Source organism: Ceratotherium simum, chromosome 16 (genome assembly GCF_057802395.1).
Source record: "Ceratotherium simum simum isolate JZ-2026a chromosome 16, ASM5780239v1, whole genome shotgun sequence".
Taxonomy (NCBI): Eukaryota; Metazoa; Chordata; class Mammalia; order Perissodactyla; family Rhinocerotidae; genus Ceratotherium; species Ceratotherium simum.
The window spans coordinates 27,501-44,765 of NC_141915.1; the positions used below are offsets into that span (position 1 = coordinate 27,501).

Consider the following 17,265-nt stretch of genomic DNA (forward strand, 5'->3'; position numbering starts at 1 on the left):
GAGGCCGAGTCCCACGTACAGCAACTAGAAGGATGTGAACCTATGACATACAACTATCTGCTGGGGCTTTGGGGGGAAAAAATGAATAAATAAAATCTTTAAAAAATAAAAAAATAAAAAAAAAAAAAACAGAAAAAAACAATGACTGTCCTTACTTTGTATGCAGAGAGCTAGAGCGAGGAGGGGGGAGGGAACGGAGCAGGAGGAAAGAAGGGAGGCTGGCAGGGACGGAGGCAGGCAGGCAGCACAATCGAGTTTCTCTTTCCACAAAAGGCATCCGGCGGAAAACTCACTGGAAGAGGGCTTTCGGGCTGCAAATCCCAAAGCAACACACCTCCGCGGCGATGGGCCCAAAACGCTCAGAGATTCAGGGTCACCACTCAACTGACGGCTGTCCTCATTTGGGCCCCTGACTTAGGACCTCTCCCTCCCACCCAACTTGGGAGCAAAGAGGAAAGCAAATCTGCCCCCCGCCCCCCCCCGTTACATAGGACACCCTTCTTCTAGTCAGCCCGCCTCCAGCTTTTCCACACGCCAAACACCTCTCGTCGGGATGGGCCTTCCTTTTTTTGCCACCATCCGGCTTTCCCACTCCTCTGCCAAATGCAAGTGGTGGAGGTGGAGGTGGAGGTGGAGGCCCACCGACCCTCTTGCTTGTTGGGAAGTGGTTCTGGTTCTCCTATGTGGGTGATCTTGATCTACACAGACGTTATTAGCTTGGGGAACGGGTAAGAGCACTCAGATGAATGTCTATGGCCAGTCTCGATAACGAACTAGCTGTCTCCGTCTCCGTCTGTCTGTCTCTTCCCTTTCTGTGTGTATGTGATAAAGGTAGGGAGACCCACCGACCAGCCGACTACCTGCAGACCTACCCACCTACCTAATTTTCATCACTCTGAAAATTGAGGTCACGTCCTGTAAAATCGAGCCTTTAAAAAGCGCACCAGCCGGTGGGCCTTGGGAGTCTATTCACACAGTGGCACAGCCGTCACCAATATGTATTTATTTCCAGGACATTCGCATCACCTCAAAATTAGCAACGCCCCCCCCCCCCACACACACACCGGGGAAAGACCAATCAGATTAACGGCAGGGTGCTTTTTTCAACAGGCAGGCCCGAGTCATCCCTTTAGAATGTTTCCAAGTCCCGTTCCGTTCTCTGATGCAGCACTTTCGGCCCTCAAGGAAGCAGACGGTGGTGGGGGTGGAGGTGAAGGTGGACTGGGGGGCGTGTGTGGCATGTCCGTCCTTCTGTCACTGCAGAAATTATTTCGAAAGGAGGGAGGGACGGTTGGTGTAGGTAGACCGTAGACCGTACTGGGTGACGGGGGTTTGGGAGCTTTCCCTAGAATGAGGAGAGAGCAGTCTTCCCTGTGAAGTCAGGGAGCCGGAATAGGTCGCCCCCACATCGACCCGCTCTGGCACATGGGTTCTTTGGAATTCGAGGCCCTGGCCTTGAGAAACAGCGGGCACGAGAAGGGCACGGGACCTCTCCCTTTTCGTCCTGACCTGAAATCATCGGGAGATGAAGCTCCCACGGGAAAGGTGCCCTCCCTGAACCAGGAGGAAAGAAGACACGCTTGTCAGCCCAGACGCTAGCCCGGAGGACTCTGTTTCAAACAAAACCTCGACTCCTCCCATCTCTTGATTGACCTTCCCACAGGTGGCTGGCCTTGGAAGCCTAGAGCCGCTTTCCTTTCTCCTGTCATTTCGCCACAACTGGATTGTCCGTGGTGTGACATGCTCTAGGAGCTGGAATTCAGTCAGAGCCGCCACTTCGGGTGACTTCCGCTTTAGGCTTCTCCCCGAGTGACGTGCCCTTGCACGCGTTCCTAATCTCTCTGTCGTTCTCTTCTGGATCTGTCTTTTTGTTACCGGGCCGGGGTGGGCTCAGCCAAGGACTCAGAAGGGGGATAGCGGCGGGAACATCATTTCTCCTCCCCTATGCCTGCTGAACGCAGGCTTACACACCGGAAACTCCCCCACCCTCACCCCTCAGTGGGATTCTGTACATCCTTCGGGTCACACACAGTCTGCATGCCTGGGCACCGACAGAAAGATTTGGCGACAGCCTTAGCTGCTCTGCGCTGGTTCCAAGTGCCGCCCCGCCTCCCCCCCACGGCGCGCCCTGCCCCCCTGCCCCCTGCCCCCCCCCCCCCCGCCACCACCACCAAGAGGGAGAAGTGAAGCGACTCCAGGAGAAAGCCGATTCAGAAATTACACATAATTCAGCTGGTACTTGCTGTGAAAGGGGGACAGGGTATGCTTTGAAACGCTGAAATTCTCCCTGCCTTTCCTTGACGAGAATGACAGCGCCTACACCTGCTGTCATTGGCGAGTTTTAGTCACCTCGAGAGGAAGGACCGATTTCAAATGGCTGAACCCTGGTGGGTCACGCTGCAGGTGACGTGACCCTCTCTGACAGACGCAGGCAATCCCCTGCTCCGGGTCAAGGAGAGAGGGTGTCTGTTGTTCTGTTCTTTAAAATTGTGCTTCAAGATGGACAGCACTTACAACGTAGCCTTTTCACCCTTCATAATCGTACAGCAGTGGCACGAGGTACGTTCACATCCTCCTCGTCGAGTTCACTGTTCCAGGGTTATTTGATTTTTAAAGTCAAATCTCGGGATCACGACTTGGAGTCACCATTTGCCCACTGAGAGAGAGCCCCCCCCCCCCCGTTCACTCGGAGGTGCTGTCGGTGGGGGTTCCTTCATGTTTGTCCATCACCCTTCCTCTTCTTAAGGGTGAGGAGGCGATGCGTGAAATCGCCAGTGGGTATGTGGCACGAGACTGAGGACTTCCCGTGGGAAGCGGGTGGGAGAGGGAGGACAGACCGATCCAGCGGACTTGAAGACGAATGATCAGAACCTGCACCTAGAGCAGAGCGTCGCCAGTTAGGAGTTTGCTTGCTGGGCCCGTAACCCAGGGTGGATGAGTCAAACCATCCCCTGCCAGGCCTCTCCCGGCCCTCGGGACTCCAAGCCCGCGTTTGTCCCGTGAACTCCGACACACCGAGATGATCTGTTTGGTGTCCCCCTTTGACTGGGCTCCCCATCCCGCCCCCGCCCCCGTGCCACGCGCCACGCAGTGAGGAAGACATAAACCGGGACGTCAGTCCCCACATCCGTGATTCTCAAGTGGTTTAGCGGGTTAGGGGAAGCGGGGGCGGGGGGGGGTGCTCTTTCTGTCCCAGACGAGTCGCGCTTCTCAGACATCCATGCTCCCTCCCTCTCTCCCTGCAGTTTGGAAGCTGCAGCCTAAGGGTGGGGGAGTTGAAGAGAGCCATTCAGTGGAGAGTCGCCCGAGGCGAAGTGAAAGGCTCCGACTTGACCGCAGAGCTTTCTGCATTTCAATGAAACGATTCCGTGAGGCCCATTGGAATGAATGGGCCTGACCTCCCTTCCCCCGCTCCCTGGCTGGCGAGTCCCACCCACTTGGCAACGGAAGGCTAGGGGTATCATCCTCCATGGTGAACCCAGGCCCCTCGTCCGAAGGAAAATCCCGCATGGGCGTGGGTACAGCCGAGTTGGTATCTCGGGCAAAGCCGTCAGGGTGGCGAGATGATGGTGGATGAGAGGAGACTTGTTCCGGGGCCGCCCTCCCCTATGGGTGCGAGTGGGGCTGGGGGCGGGACCCGGACCATGGGAGAGTGTAGGACGGGAGTAGCTGCCCGCCCGCCCGCCTGCCCGCCTTCGGGCTGAGAGCAGCACACACACAGGGCACGCTGGCTCCTGCAACTTCATTTGTTCTGGGAACCTTCTGTGGTGACCCATGAGGTGCCAGTTGCTCTGAGGAACAAAGCTCAACTCCTCTCTCTGCTTCTTTCCCAAGAGGCCTGAGTCTCAGCGACTACAGATGCTTCTGATTGCTCGCTAAATGGACCCACACGCACCCTCCCGTCCTGCCAGACCGGACCCTTCTACAAAAATCTCCACCTGAGGAGTTTTCTCGCCTTACCCAGAGCATACACACCACCCCCACCCCCACAACCCCTCTCCCTCCTTGCCGCTCCCCCGCCTAAATAGCTAACACACACGAAACAAAAATCCAGCTGGTCAGGGCCGGCCGGCCCCGTGGCTTAGCGGTTATGTGCGCGCGCTCCGCTGCTGGCGGCCCCGGTTCGGATCCCGGGCGTGCACCGACGCACCGCTTCTCCGGCCGTGCTGAGGCCGTGTCCCACATATGAGCGACTGGAGGGATGTGCAACTATGACACACAACCATCTACTGGGGCTCTGGGGAAAAAGAAGAGGAGGATTGGCAATAGATGTTAGCTCAGAGCCGGTCTCCCTCAGCAAAGAGAGGAGGATTAGCGTGGATGTTAGCTCAGGGCTGATCTTCCTCACACACACACACACACACACACACACACGCACACACACACACACAAATCCAGCCGGTCTCCTTCTACCTCATCCACTTGAGAAGAGTCGCTCTCCTCTAAAGACCTTATCCTCAATGACTTACTGCTGCCTCCCTTTCCCTGGCACAATTCTCTCCCTGGATGTGCCCCATCTTAGACTCGCACAGCACTTGCAGGTCCAGGTCCTTCCCCAGGTTTGGGAAGTTCTCAGCAATTATTTCTTTGAAGAAGCTCTCTTGCTCCTTTCTCCCTGTCTTCTCCTCCCTCTGGGAGATTATAAGCCTTATGTTACTTTTCCTAATTGAGCTGGATATTTCTCAAAGAATTTCGTGGTTTTTTAAAAATCTTAGTTCTCTCTCCTCCTCTACCTGAAGCATTTCTAGGCTTCTATCTTAGACCTCACTAATTCTCTCCTCCATAGGGTCTGCTCTTTTTTTTTTTTTTAATGCTTTTAACATTATTTTTTAATCTCACTATTTGTGTCCTTCATATCTAGAATTTCTGTTTGGTTTTTCTATTAGAGCTCCAATCTCTTTGTTGAAGTATTCCTTCTGTTCGTTCATTTTATTCTTGAGCTCCTTGAACTGTCTTTCTGTCTGAGTTTTTATGTAACTCGTTGAGTTTCTCTATGACAGTTGTTTTCTCTCTGTGTGTGTGTGTGTGTGTGTGTGTGTGTGTGTGTGTGTGAGGAAGATCAGCACTGAGCTGACATTCATGCCAATCCTCCTCTTTTGTTTTGTTCTGAGGAAGACCGGCCCTGAGCTGACATCTGTTGCCAATCCTCCTCCTTTTTTTCCCCCCTTTTTCTCCCCAAATCCCCAGTACGCAGTTGTGTGTCATAGTTGCACACCCTTCTAGTTGCTGTATGTGGGACGCCGCCTCAGCATGGCTGGACAGGCGATGCGTCGGTCCGCGCCCGGACCCGAACCCGGGCCGCCGGTAGCGGAGCGCATGCACTTCACCGCTAAGCCACGGGGCCGCCCCCTAGGGCAGCTGTCTTGAGTCCTCTGTCAGATTGTAATCGACTGTGACTTCGGGTTTGCTTTCTGCAGAGTTGTCATTTTCCTTCTGTTCTGCTGTGTTACTGTACTGTAGATCTTCCTGCTGTTTGATGAATTGATCCTCTGCTGGGGCACATTTGTGGTAGTCACGGCCTTCTCTTATTTGGGTCAGGCTTCAGTTACTTTGGTTCTGATTGCCCGGGTCTTGTGTTCCTCCACTGGCTCTCCGTGGGCTCACACACTGCTGTCCCGTGCACCACCTGCACTGCTGTTCCCAGGTTGTCTTGGGGTGCTGGTTGCACTGCTGCCAGGGGTGCTGGGTTCACAGGTGTGCCGTCACTGGTGGGAGCCCAGGGACCCAGGGACTCATATGCGGCCCCCCCGGCTGGTGAAGCGGGGTTGGGTCACCGCTTCTGCTGTGGCTTCTAATGCTTCTGGCCACAGACTCCACCTGCCACGGCGGGGGCGGGGGTGACAGGGGGCTGTTTTTTTTGTTTTTTTTTTTAAAGATTTATTTATTTATTTTCCCCCCAAAGCCCCAATAGATAGTTGTATGTCATAGTTGCACAGCCTTCTAGTTGCCGTATGTGGGATGCAGCCTCAGCGTGGCCGGAGAAGCGGTGCGCCGGTGTGCGCCCGGGATCCGAACCCGGGCCGCCAGCATCAGAGAGCACGCACTTAACCGCTAAGCCACAGGGCCGGCCCAGGGGCTGTTTTTTCTGTTCCTGCCCCATCTGCTCACAGTGGTGCCGGTCGGGCCACTCCAAGTTCATGCGGGCAGGACTGCCACCGCTCGGTGGGTGCTCTCACAGGCCAGGCGTCTGCCACTCCGTGAGTGTTTGCACGCAGGCTGGGCTGCCCCTGCCTCCACTCACAGTCACGCTGGCTGCAGCTTGAGGACCCATGTCCTGCATCGTCGCCACCGTCAGGAGGAAGGGGCCGCTTCCCTAGTTCCAGGGCTTCCCGAGGGTCCGGTCCACCCACCTTCAGATGTATAGCTGTGTGGGAGATCAGACTGGGCCAACCCAAAATGTGTCTCTTTGGCTTGATTGTTTTTAAGAACAAAAGACTCTGAAAGGAACTCTGACCTCCCCCCAACTGCCTAAAAGAATTTAAAATAGAAGGGACTATTCCAGGGATGGGCTGATGCCATCACATAACTTTAATGTAATGTAAAACATGGCTCTCAGCTCACGTTGTCTGTAGTTGGCCCATTTACGTTTCCAACGCCGTGTAAATTGCCTTCCTCCTCTTTGAAATCCCAAACCACTACCCCCCACGTCCTCCTCTGTCTAAAAAGCTAAAGCTGAAGATAATATTTAAACTGGCAGCTCGGCCATGTTGGTGAGTTGTTCCATTTTCCTGAGTCTCTCCCGTGTATACACGTTATAAAGCTTTGTTTCATTTTCTCCTGTTACTCCATCTCATGTCGATTTAATTTGTAGCCCAGCCAGAAGGACCTAAAGAGGGTAGAGGGTTTGCCTTCCTCCCCTACAGCCGCATGGATCTCTCAGCATCTTGTTGTGCTGTGCAGGGAATCCTGTGTCGGTCCGTAGACGTCTGTTTGGTTGTACCTTAGAGGGGAGAGGCGAAGGGAACAAGTCACGCCACCATGATGCTGACGTCACTCTGATAAACTTTTAGCGGGAGTTACATTTTATGGCATGTGTACTTTTTTTTTTTTTTTTTGGTGAGGAAGATCAGCCCTGAGCTAACATCCATGCTTATCTTCCTCTTTTTTTTTTTTTTTTAATGAGGAAGACCGGCTCTGAGCTAACATCTATTGCCAATCCTCCTCCTTTTTTTTTTCACCCAAAGCCCCAGTAGATAGTTGTCTGTCACAGCTGCACATCCTTCTAGTTGCTGTATGTGGGACGTGGCCTCAGCACGGCCGGAGAAGCGGTGCGTCGGTGCGTGCCCGGGGTCCGAACCCGGGCCGCCGGCAGCGGAGCGCGTGCACTTAACCGCTAAGCCACGGGGCCGGCCCTGGCATGTGTACTTAAAATAACTTCCAAAATCTCTTTGGTAGCTTGAAACCTGGATGTTTGGCTAGGTGAAATTAAGGGATAAAACATCAATTGAAGGGCCAGCCCCGTGGCTTAGCGGTTCAGTGCGCGCGCTCCGCTGCCGGCGGCCCGGGTTCGGATCCCGGGATCGCACCGGCGCACCGCTTCTCCGGCCGTGCTGGGGCCGGGTCCCACATACAGCAACTAGGAGGATGTGCAGCTATGACAGACAGCTATCTACTGGGGCGTTGGGGGAAAAATAAATAAATAAAATCTTAAAAAAAACACATTAATTGAATAGCTAGATCGTTTCCAAATAGGATAAAATATTAGACCTTAACTACTAAATATAGGTTTATCCACTGTTGGCTTCTTAGGACAGAGAAACTAAAAGATGTTTGGGACTATTGATAAACATGTCTTGTGCTTTATTAAGAGTATGCTATGAAATGACATGTTTCTAAAAATTATAAAGTGTTTATAGGATTTGCCAAGCCACAAAATGCTAACGGAAAAGGCAGTTCACAATTGCTTACCTCTCAGTTTTCACTAAAAATTAAGGTTTCTAGGGGTTATAAATTCTTTAATGAAGCCATCAATCAATCGATCAATCAATTAATTAAATTATCTGGAACATCGGCCCTGAGCTAACATCTATTGCCCATCTTCCTCCTTTTTTCCTTTTTTTTTTTCCTCCCCAGAGCCGCAGTACATAGTTGTATGTCATAGTTGTACGTCCTTCCAGTTGCTCTATGTGAGATGCCACCTCAGCATGGCTTGATGAGCTGTGCGTAGGCCCGAGCCCAAGATCTGAACCGGGGGGCCCCGGGCAGCTGAGGCGGAGCACGCAAACTTAACCGCTACGCCACTGGGCCGGCCTCTAAAAGTTCTAATTAATATATGTGACTGAAGCTGCTAACAATCAATAAGGGAAACGTCTTTGTATTCATGGAAAGGAAGATGGATGTTTTCAGTAAAGATGGTATAAAAAATAGCCATTCTTGTTTTTAAAAAAGCCTATGAAAAGTGTGTGGGGAAAAAACAACTCTGAGGAAAAAGTTTTGTGTGTGGTCAAGTTGGTTAAGATGGAGATGAATTTGATTCAGTAACTGACTTTTAGTATCAGAAGTAAGCTGGTGCAAAATTAGAATTTGGTCTCCTCTTTCTTAAAAGCATAGTTTTCTCTAACTTCCAGTCTGCTCTTGTTAAGGAAATTGTATCAGGTTTTGCTTTACCTTTGAGTGAATCTACACAAAGGACAGGAATCCTATGTTTAGTCAAAATACTTTCCTAGGCTCAAAAAGGAAGAGGCCTCTGTATGAAGAGGACTAAGGTTTGGGCTTTTTACCTGTTTTACTCTCTATGTTTGCCTTTTCAAATGTTTTTTTAATCTTTAATTTTCTTTTTTTTGGGGGGGGGCGGGGTAGGCCCTGAGCTGACATCTGTTGCCAATCTTCCTCTTTTTATTTTTTTTCTCCCCAAAGCCCTGCCACATATATTCTAGTTGTAAGTCCTTCTAGTTCTTCTGTGTGAGCCCACCACCGCAGCGTGACTACTGACTGAGAAGCGGCGTGGTTCCACGCCCGGGAACTGAACCTGAGCTGCCGAAGTGGAGCGCACCAAACTTTAACCCCTAGGCCATCAGGGCTGGCCCGATATTTTTTTGATTTCTCCTTTGATTTCTTCATTGATCCAATAGCTGTTCAGTAGCCCGTTGTTTAGTTTCCACATGTTTGTGACACGTACTGAGGCCCTGAGCTAACATCTATTACCAACCTTCCTCCTTTTTTCCTCTCTTTTTTCTCCCCGGAGCCCCAGTAGATAGTTGTATGTATGTCATAGTTATACCTCCTTTTAGTTGCTCTACGTGGGACACTGCCTCAGCATGGCTTGATGATCGGGTGAGTAGGTCTGTGCCCAGGATCCAAAGGGGTGAACCCTGGGCCGCTGAAGCAGAGTGTGTGAACATCACCGCTACGACACCTGGCCGGCCCCTCTGTTTGCCTTTCATATCTTCTTTTCCTTTCTTTTTTGAGGGAAATAAGTGCACTGTTAAAAAAAAAAAATTTAATGGCAGAAGATCTACAAATATTTTTTTGTACTTTCATGGAACGGTTCAACATCAACATTTACCTCATTTCAAACACACACACACACACACACACACACACACACACACACACACTCCCTCTCTCTCGCTCTCTCTCTCAGCGTGGCCTTGTACGGATGTACTGGAACTTGATTTCTTGAGTGGATGGCTGTGAAGTCTCTGCCTCCTACCCCCTACCAGTTTTGTGGGTTTGCTTGTTTGTCATGATGGTAGGGACTGCTGAAATCAGTATTCTTATCGCCACTCACTCATGCATTTGCACCCACGCTCCCCACCCCTGTGTGTTGTCTTTGGACCTTTTTTTGTGGCCCGTGCAGAGACACATTTTGTCTTTTAAACTTTTCTGTGGTCAAGTGTATCAGTCATTTCCTCAGTGGCCTCTGGGATTTGTCCGTCTGCCTTAGAAAGACCTTGTGGCCTGGAAGTGACAGGGTACAAACAATTCCTCCGTTCTTCCTCTGTTATTGTTGTCGTCCTCTGACGAGGCTTGCGTGGTTTCGGTTTGACAGTCCCCGCCCGCCACGTTTTCCTAAGCCCTCCCGGGAGCCAGGGAAGCACTCAGGCCACTCCGGGAAGCAGGTGCCGGCATCCCCAGCCCCCCTGCTGGTGTCTCCGAGGGAATTTTCCACGTCTGCATCAGCCAGCCGGCCCGGCCCGGCCCAGGCCCGGCCCGGGAGTGGTGTGGGGAGTCTGTCTCCTTCCCAGCAACTGCCCCTCCCCCTCAACTTTCCAAGTCCTCCCTCTGCGCCCGGGGTTGTGCCGTGCCGGCTGGGACCTCCGAGGTGGACGCCCGGGGGCCTCGCGGGACGCCCTCCCGGCCGCCCCAGGGTGAGAGTCATGATCCGAGGTGGGCCAGGACACGATCGGGGCGGTGGGCGGAGGCTGTGCCCTCTCGCGGGCCCGCGCTCCGGATCCCTCCCTCCCGGGGACGTTTGTGCTGATTGTCCGGTGCCATCTAGCGGCCGCTTTTATATAGTTTCTGTGCTCCGGAGCTCCGGCGACATAGGCAAGGGAGGGGACTGTTGAAGGACAGGTTGACGCAAGTAATCCATAACCAACCTATCAATCAGAATTGGGGTGAGTTTATTATGAGCCAAATTTGAGGACCACATAGCCCAGGGCCTTCCTTCCCCAAGGAAGGAAGGGCGCCAAAGAAGTGGGGTGTACCGCGTGGTTATATACCGTCAAAGAGTGTCTATCGCACAGGATTGGAATGTCCCTTTTACAGCACTCACGAGATTGCCCGGCCTGCCTGCCCGGCCTGCCTACCCGGCACAGCGATTCACACAGCAATTGGTGAACACTGCAGATAGCAGGTCTGTGGTCCCCAGCTGGGTGGTCACAGCGGGTCAGCAATCAATCCTTAGCCGAGAGAGAGAGAGAGAGAGAGAGAGAGAGAGAGAGAGAGAGAGAGAGAGAGAGAGAGAGAGAGAGATGCTTACCCTCCAGGAAATGCTCATGTGGGGGAAGTTACTCTAGCTTAAGGGCATTTATTCTTGTCTTTGTGGCCTAGTAAATGCCTAAAGCAGATAGACAATCTATGCTCAAAGGCCACATCTGGCCCTTTTGGAAAAACAAGGTCAGGCTGAATTCGTTTTACACCAAATGGCTTCCTCATATACTCCAATATATCCTATTGCTTGCCTTTTATTTATCAGACATCTGTGTGGTTTCCCATCCGGGGCTGTGATGAACAGAGCTGCTGAGAACATTCCTGTCCAGGATTTTTCGTGAATGAACATGAAAGTTCTCGGGCCGCTCGGGCGTGGTGTCCTCCAGAGCACCCTTGAGCTTGATGCCTGCCTCCCTAGAAGGACTCACAGGGCTCCACGAAGCTGACTTCCTGGAGCTCCACCTGAGACCGCACGGCCCGAGCCCCCACCACCCCCCCCCCCGACCCCGCGCCAGAAATCACACTGGGAAGACCGGATGTGCATGACACGAGGAGGACGGGAGGGCAGGTCGCCGGCCACCTGGGACCACAGGTCCCCGGCTTCCCGGGTCGACCAGCTGTCCGCTCCGCACTGCCCCTGGTCCCGGGGCTGCGGGGTAGACCAGATGTCCGCTCTGGACTTAGCCTCTGGGACCGTGCCTGTGGGGTAGACCAGATGTCCGCTCTGGACTTAGCCTCTGGGACCGTGCCTGTGGGGTAGACCAGATGTCCGCTCTGGACTTAGCCTCTGGGACCGTGCCTGTGGGGTAGACCAGATGTCCGCTCTGGACTTAGCCTCTGGGACCGGGTCTGTGGGGTAGACCAGATGTCCGCTCTGGACTTAGCCTCTGGGACCGCGCCTGTGGGGTAGACCAGATGTCCGCTCTGGACAGCCTCTGGGACCGTGCCTGTGGGGTAGACCAGATGTCCGCTCTGGACTTAGCCTCTGGGACCGTGCCTGTGGGGTAGACCAGATGTCCGCTCTGGACTTAGCCTCTGGGACCGTGCCTGTGGGGTAGACCAGATGTCCGCTCTGGACTTAGCCTCTGGGCCTGTGCCTGTGGGGTAGACCAGATGTCCGTTCGGGACAGCCCTTGGGCCCGGGTCTGTCGTGTTGAACGGCTGTCCCATCAGGACAGCCTCTGGTCCCCGGTCGCTCGCGTCGACCGGCTGTCCCATCCGGACAGCCCCTGGTCCCGCGCCTCTCGGGTCGACCAGATGTCCCTGCCGAGCGGCGGCGCCACACCTCCCCCGCGGTGTCTTTGGGCACGCGAGGCTGCTAGGGTCTGAAGGTCCCGAGGCCCTGCGAACCCTCGGGACAACGGGATCCCGGTTCCCCGGGTCGACCAGCTGTCCGACCTGGACTTGGTGCGCGGATCGGACGGCTGGTTGGCTGGGATGAAATAGAGAGAGGGCGAGAAAGATCGATCGTGCAGTATCATAAATCATACCTCTCTAGTCGTTGAAAGCAAAGAAACACGCAATTATCATTTTATTGTTCTAATCATTACCGTTTTCATGACTATCGTTTAGTGATGTTTGGTGGCGGCGGCGGCGGCGGCAGCCAAAAAAGAAGCTGATTCGAGAGAGGAAAAAAAAGGAAAACACCGAAGGAAACGTCCTCCATCCACAAGGGGTGCCCGATGGATCCCTGGCGACGCGGGAGGGCCAGGTCTCGTTCGCTTCTCGGACATTTCTAAATCCGCACGGGCGGGAATCGCTCGCGCCGGCTGAAGGGAGCCCAGGCAGGGATGCCTCCGCTGAGATTTCCACGTCGACCGCAGGACCCAGAACCGGCCCGGCCGGCCTGTGGCACGAAGGCCACAGTGTGGAGGAGGACTCCGTCCCCTAGCCGCCAGACGCCCCTGTCCCAGGGACGTTCGGAAGAAAGTTGCCAAGGCCGCTTTCCGGAACCGGGCTGGCCTCTCCCCCTCTCTGCTCGCCTCGGGCCGAGAAACGAGACCCGAGGGGGATCGGGACCCGGCCAAGCACCTGGCCGGCCGGCGCTGCAGCCTCCCTGCTCCGCGATCCGGAGCCGTCCCGCTGACGATGAGGCTGCTTGTCGGGCGCCACCTGCCTGGCGGCCGCTTATATAGCGCTCCAAGAGGTCGACCAGATAGCCGGGCTGGGCCGGTCGGGGCCGGCAAGGGGGAAGACAGGAGAGAGGATGGCCGGCGGGCTGGGGATGCGGGCGGGGCTGGAGGGGTGGGGGGGAGCGCTGGGAGTGAGGTGTGGGAAGCAGTCCGGCAGGCAGTCGGAGGTGCGGGGTTGTCATAGCGGTTCCGACAATAATTTTTATCCTTTACAAAGATTGCCGCATGCCGCTAGACAAGGCCTGGAGAGAGAAATTGTTAACATACATAAAAATGGAGGTCGCGGACATTCGGTAGCCTCGGCGTATGCATCTAAATGGAGCTATCACAATGACTGTCCTTGGGCGGGCCCCGTGGCTTAGCGGTGAAGTGCGCGCGCTACGATGCTGGCGCCCAGGTTTCGGATCCCCGGCGCGCACCGACGCACCGCTTCTCCGGCCGTGCTGAGGCCGCGTCCCACGTACAGCAACTAGAAGGATGTGCAACTGTGACGTACAGCTATCTACCGGGGCTTTGGGGGAAATAAATAAATAAATAAATAAATAAATAAATAAATAAATAAATAAATAAATAAATAAATAAATAAATAAATAAATAAATAAATAAATAAATAAATAGTATAAAAAGTAAGTAAGTAAGTAAAAAATGTCAAAACAGAAAAAAACAATGACTGTCCTTACTTTGTATTCAGAGAGCTAGAGCGAGGAGGGGGGAGGGAACGGAGCAGGAGGAAAGAAGGGAGGCTGGCAGGGACGGAGGCAGGCAGGCAGCACAATCGAGTTTCTCTTTCCACAAAAGGCATCCGGCGGAAAACTCACTGGAAGAGGGCTTTCGGGCTGCAAAGCCCAAAGCAACACAGCTCCGCGGCGATGGGCCCAAAACGCTCAGAGATTCAGGGTCACCACTCAACTGACGGCTGTCCTCATTTGGGCCCCTGACTTAGGACCTCTCCCTCCCACCCAACTTGGGAGCAAAGAGGAAAGCAAATCTGCCCCCCCCCGTTACATAGGACACCCTTCTTCTAGTCAGCCCGCCTCCAGCTTTTCCACACGCCAAACACCTCTCGTCGGGATGGGCCTTCCTTTTTTTGCCACCATCCGGCTTTCCCACTCCTCTGCCAAACGCAAGTGGTGGAGGTGGAGGTGGAGGTGGAGGTGGAGGTGGAGGTGGAGGTGGAGGTGGAGGTGGAGGTGGAGGTGGAGGCCCACCGACCCTCTTGCTTGTCGGGAAGTGGTTCTGGTTCTCCTATGTGGGTGATCTTGATCTACACAGACGTTATTAGCTTGGGGAACGGGTAAGAGCACTCAGATGAATGTCTATGGCCAGTCTCGATAACGAACTAGCTGTCTCCGTCTCCGTCTGTCTGTCTCTTCCCTTTCTGTGTGTATGTGATAAAGGTAGGGAGACCCACCGACCAGCCGACTACCTGCAGACCTACCCACCTACCTAATTTTCATCACTCTGAAAATTGAGGTCACGTCCTGTAAAATCGAGCCTTTAAAAAGCGCACCAGCCGGTGGGCCTTGGGAGTCTATTCACACAGTGGCACAGCCGTCACCAATATGTATTTATTTCCAGGACATTCGCATCACCTCAAAATTAGCAACGCCCCCCCCCACACACACACACACCGGGGAAAGACCAATCAGATTAACGGCAGGGTGCTTTTTTCAACAGGCAGGCCCGAGTCATCCCTTTAGAATGTTTCCAAGTCCCGTTCCGTTCTCTGATGCAGCACTTTCGGCCCTCAAGGAAGCAGACGGTGGTGGGGGTGGAGGTGAAGGTGGACTGGGGGGCGTGTGTGGCATGTCCGTCCTTCTGTCACTGCAGAAATTATTTCGAAAGGAGGGAGGGACGGTTGGTGTAGGTAGACCGTACTGGGTGACGGGGGTTTGGGAGCTTTCCCTAGAGTGAGGAGAGAGCAGTCTTCCCTGTGAAGTCAGGGAGCCGGAATAGGTCGCCCCCACATCGACCCGCTCTGGCACATGGGTTCTTTGGAATTCGAGGCCCTGGCCTTGAGAAACAGCGGGCACGAGAAGGGCACGGGACCTCTCCCTTTTCGTCCTGACCTGAAATCATCGGGAGATGAAGCTCCCACGGGAAAGGTGCCCTCCCTGAACCAGGAGGAAAGAAGACACGCTTGTCAGCCCAGACGCTAGCCCGGAGGACTCTGTTTCAAACAAAACCTCGACTCCTCCCATCTCTTGATTGACCTTCCCACAGGTGGCTGGCCTTGGAAGCCTAGAGCCGCTTTCCTTTCTCCTGTCATTTCGCCACAACTGGATTGTCCGTGGTGTGACATGCTCTAGGAGCTGGAATTCAGTCAGAGCCGCCACTTCGGGTGACTTCCGCTTTAGGCTTCTCCCCGAGTGACGTGCCCTTGCACGCGTTCCTAATCTCTCTGTCGTTCTCTTCTGGATCTGTCTTTTTGTTACCGGGCCGGGGTGGGCTCAGCCAAGGACTCAGAAGGGGGATAGCGGCGGGAACATCATTTCTCCTCCCCTATGCCTGCTGAACGCAGGCTTACACACCGGAAACTCCCCCACCCTCACCCCTCAGTGGGATTCTGTACATCCTTCGGGTCACACACAGTCTGCATGCCTGGGCACCGACAGAAAGATTTGGCGACAGCCTCAGCTGCTCTGCGCTGGTTCCAAGTGCCGCCCCGCCCCCCCCACGGCGCGCCCTGCCCCCCCGCCCACTGCCCCCCCCCGCCACCACCACCACCAAGAGGGAGAAGTGAAGTGACTCCGGGAGAAAGCCGATTCAGAAATTACACATAATTCAGCTGGTACTTGCTGTGAAAGGGGGACAGGGTATGCTTTGAAACGCTGAAATTCTCCCTGCCTTTCCTTGACGGGAATGACAGCGCCTACACCTGCTGTCATTGGCGAGTTTTAGTCACCTCGAGAGGAAGGATCGATTTCAAATGGCTGAACCCTGGTGGGTCACGCTGCAGGTGACGTGACCCTCTCTGACAGACGCAGGCAATCCCCTGCTCCGGGTCAAGGAGAGAGGGTGTTTGTTGTTCTGTTCTTTAAAATTGTGCTTCAAGATGGACAGCACTTACAACGTAGCCTTTTCACCCTTCATAATCGTACAGCAGTGGCACGAGGTACGTTCACATCCTCCTCGTCGAGTTCACTGTTCCAGGGTTATTTGATTTTTAAAGTCAAATCTCGGGATCACGACTTGGAGTCACCATTTGCCCACTGAGAGAGAGCCCCCCCCCCCCCGTTCACTCGGAGGTGCTGTCGGTGGGGGTTCCTTCATGTTTGTCCATCACCCTTCCTCTTCTTAAGGGTGAGGAGGCGATGCGTGAAATCGCCAGTGGGTATGTGGCACGAGACTGAGGACTTCCCGTGGGAAGCGGGTGGGAGAGGGAGGACAGACCGATCCAGCGGACTTGAAGACGAATGATCAGAACCTGCACCTAGAGCAGAGCGTCGCCAGTTAGGAGTTTGCTTGCTGGGCCCGTAACCCAGGGTGGATGAGTCAAACCATCCCCTGCCAGGCCTCTCCCGGCCCTCGGGACTCCAAGCCCGCGTTTGTCCCATGAACTCCGACACACCGAGATGATCTGTTTGGTGTCCCCCTTTGACTGGGCTCCCCATCCCGCCCCCGCCCCGTGCCACGCGCCACGCAGTGAGGAAGACGTAAACCGGGACGTCAGTCCCCACATCCGTGATTCTCAAGTGGTTTAGCGGGTTAGGGGAAGCGGGGGCGGGGGGGGGTGCTCTTTCTGTCCCAGACGAGTCGCGCTTCTCAGACATCCATGCTCCCTCCCTCTCTCCCTGCAGTTTGGAAGCTGCAGCCTAAGGGTGGGGGAGTTGAAGAGAGCCATTCAGTGGAGAGTCGCCCGAGGCGAAGTGAAAGGCTCCGACTTGACCGCAGAGCTTTCTGCATTTCAATGAAACGATTCCGTGAGGCCCATTGGAATGAATGGGCCTGACCTCCCTTCCCCCGCTCCCTGGCTGGCGAGTCCCACCCACTTGGCAACGGAAGGCTAGGGGTATCATCCTCCATGGTGAACCCAGGCCCCTCGTCCGAAGGAAAATCCTGCATGGGCGTGGGTACAGCCGAGTTGGTATCTCGGGCAAAGCCGTCAGGGTGGCGAGATGATGGTGGATGAGAGGAGACTTGTTCCGGGGCCGCCCTCCCCTATGGGTGCGAGTGGGGCTGGGGGCGGGACCCGGACCATGGGAGAGTGTAGGACGGGAGTAGCTGCCCGCCTGCCCGCCTTCGGGCTGAGAGCGGC

General features: G+C 54.4%; 2 long non-coding RNA genes across 2 annotated transcripts; both read right to left on the reverse strand.

Annotated features, from left to right (window-relative positions):
- Positions 1-4,243: 4,243 nt before the first annotated feature.
- On the reverse strand, positions 4,244-11,356 carry LOC147914850 (uncharacterized). The gene is made up of 2 exons (XR_015554604.1): positions 9,221-11,356; positions 4,244-6,940 (listed from the first exon to the last, which is right to left on the reverse strand). It is a non-coding gene; the product is annotated as an uncharacterized LOC147914850 (long non-coding RNA).
- Positions 11,357-12,373: 1,017 nt separating this feature from the next.
- LOC147914851 (uncharacterized) lies at positions 12,374-15,712 on the reverse strand. Its single transcript, XR_015554603.1, has 2 exons — positions 14,454-15,712; positions 12,374-13,249 (listed from the first exon to the last, which is right to left on the reverse strand). It is a non-coding gene; the product is annotated as an uncharacterized LOC147914851 (long non-coding RNA).
- Between the last annotated feature and the right edge of the window lie 1,553 nt (positions 15,713-17,265).